Source organism: Pelodiscus sinensis, chromosome 12, assembly GCF_049634645.1.
Source record: "Pelodiscus sinensis isolate JC-2024 chromosome 12, ASM4963464v1, whole genome shotgun sequence".
NCBI lineage: Eukaryota > Metazoa > Chordata > Testudines > Trionychidae > Pelodiscus > Pelodiscus sinensis.
The window spans coordinates 46,104,806-46,107,511 of record NC_134722.1 but is presented as its reverse complement, the minus strand read 5'-3'; the positions used below and the strand labels follow the sequence as shown (position 1 = coordinate 46,107,511).

General features: G+C 59.3%; 1 long non-coding RNA gene across 1 annotated transcript; it reads right to left on the bottom strand.

Annotated features, from left to right (window-relative positions):
- Positions 1-385: 385 nt before the first annotated feature.
- On the bottom strand, positions 386-2,629 carry LOC142831105 (uncharacterized). Its single transcript, XR_012906773.1, has 2 exons — positions 2,490-2,629; positions 386-1,874 (listed from the first exon to the last, which is right to left on the bottom strand). It is a non-coding gene; the product is annotated as an uncharacterized LOC142831105 (long non-coding RNA).
- Between the last annotated feature and the right edge of the window lie 77 nt (positions 2,630-2,706).

The window sequence follows — 2,706 nt, the reverse complement described above, 5'->3', positions numbered from 1 at the left end:
GCTCCGTGTGGAGCTATAACCCGACAAAACCCTCCTGCAGAAAACTGCCACTGGCTACACCAGGAAAAGTGGGACATTTACAAAACTGTATCCATGCAGCAAGTGCTCGTTAGGTACAAGATCAGTCATTTCATTACCTCCAGTGCACTGGCCACGGGTCTGTGGGCTAGAACAGCCTCGGTTTCACATTAAACTGGGATGAGCGAACAAGAGAAGGGAATGGAAATCACAATCTCCCCCGAACGGATCGCCTTCTCCACTAGACTGGTAGACCAAATGGGCACGTTAACACAGACAGCCGCTTGCCAGAGTTTGGTAGCCCACGGACCAGCCCCGAGCCAGGGCCAAATGGTATGTGAGGCAAATACATTATTAAGTTACTATCTCCAGTTATAAACAGGTGCATTTATTCTCTTAATTTACCATTAACATTTATGTGATTTCCATAATGGGCAATGATCTGAGGCAGTTTCAAGACACATGGAGAGTACATAAGAATTTAAGAACGGCCATACTGGGTCAAACCAATGGTCCATCCTGTCCAATAGCGTTGGATCAGGCTGTCATTTCAACAGGACGACTCTCTCCGGGTCCGTTTGTCTGTGTAATGTTGGTCTCTGACTCAGGAGCAGCTTGCAGTGGCCTCAGACTTAAAAGGAGGCTTAGATACCACCCAGAGTCATGAAGGAGTCATTGCACTGCAACAATCATCTCTCCCTTACACAAGCCTGTGTGGCAGCGAGGGTTTGTCCTTCATCTGTTCCAGCCACAAGAGTTGGGATTCATCCTTAGACCTGGCTTCCCTGGACAGTGTTGAAGAGACAGTGACTATCCTGGGCCCAGTGAGGCCCCTTGCTGAAGACCTTGGGTCCTAAACACCAGAAGAGCAGCAGAAGAGCAGCTGTCAAGGGGGGTGGTCCAGGCCCACCTCGAAAGGCTGCTGGGAACAGCGAATCGAGCACACCAGGGTCAGGGGCAAGGTGCTGTAGGGCCTGAGCGAGTCTGTTCCTGGTGGGGACTAGAGGAGCAAGGCAGGTGCTCCTGGGCGCTTATGCAGGAGCCGGAAGACGGGTTCTGGTGACACGTTCCACAAGGAAGAACTTCAGCCCTGAGCTGAAAATGAGGTGGAAGGGGCCGTGCCAGCAAGGAGCCAGGGCTCTGCAGCAACTTGCAGGATACAAAGCAACACGTCTGCTGATCGTAGGGTCCCTGGGTTACAACCCAGAAACACAAGCAGGCCCAGGTAAGGCAGTGGTGGGTGGCCTGCAATCCACTGGGGTTCTGCCTGCGGCCCACAGGCCCCCGTCTGCCCTTCTCTCCCACCTGCCTCTCACTCACGAGGGCACCGGAGTCCTGCACATCCTAGTCCTCCTCCTCCCTTCCAGAGCTGGAACGCTGCAAATCAGCTGTTCCCAGATGTTCAGGCTTGGGGAGGAACAGGGAGGGAGTGTGAAGCAGTGGATTTGTGGCGCTTGGATGGTGCTGGGATGGGGGAGAAGTGGGGAGCAGGAAGTGCACTGTGGTACTTAGGGTGCTTTGGTAGAGTACTTAGGGTGTGGTACTTGGGATATGCACAAGAGCACGGGGGGTAGGCCAGATTGGACCTTTTACTCCAACAGAGGTTCCTCCACGGGATGAGCCATGGCAGCCACCCATGCCAAGTGCCAACGGGAGGCAGCATGAGCAGAGCGAGGGCGCAGATTTGCACAAACGTGACAGGGCCCGCTCACCAGAGCTGGGTGTCCCCCCCTCACACGGGTAAAACATCAAATTGGATTTTCTTCACAAGGTTTCCTTGTAGCTGATATTTATCAAACGTGAATCTTCACACGAAGCTTTCTACAGAACGTGATGGACCACGGCGCGTTAGGGATCTGTAGCAAGATGTAGCTGTCACAGAGTGGCGCAGATAGGGGCACCCTGGCCTCCCCCACCCCACCCATCTCCCCCTCCCCCTCCCCCCCTGCCTCCCCTCCATCTCCCCCTCCCTCTGCCCTCCCCTCCATCTCCCCCCTCCCCCTCCTGCTCCCCCTGCCTCCCCTCCATCTCCCCCTCCTCTGCCTCCCCCTCCATCTCCCCCCTCCCCCTCCCCCCTCACCCTCCTGCCTCCTCTCCATCTCCCCCCCTCCCCCTCCCCCTACTCTCCTCACCCCTCCTGCCTCCTCTCCATCTCCCCCTCCCCCTCCCTCTCCCCCTGCCTCCCCTCCATCTCCCCCCTCCCCCTCCCCCCTCTCTCCTCACCCTCCTGCCTCCTCTCCATCTCCCCCTCCCCCCTCCCTCTCCCCCTGCCTCCCCTCCATCTCCCCCCTCCCCCTCCCCCTCTCTCCTCACCCTCCTGCCTCCTCTCCATCTCCCCCTCCCCCTCCCGCTCCCCCCTGCCTCCCCTCCCCCTCCTGTCTCCCCTCCATCCTTCCCCCTCCCCCTGCCTGCTCCCCCTGCCTCCCCAATCCCCTGCCTCGCCCGCCCCTCCAACTCGCCCCGCCCCTTACCGCCCCTCCGGCTCCCCGCCCCCTGCACGAGGCCGAGGGGCGGGGCGTAGCGCGGTTGCCATGGCAGTACGCCCACGCCGACAACACAGGGCTCCCGCGGCGGGGCAGCAGGAAGTAGTTCCGGCGGGAGCGGAAAGTAGTTCCCCGCGCACCCTGCGGATCGCCGACGAAGGGGCCGCGCTAGCGGGGCAGGGCCCGTCAAGGGAGAACAGAGCCG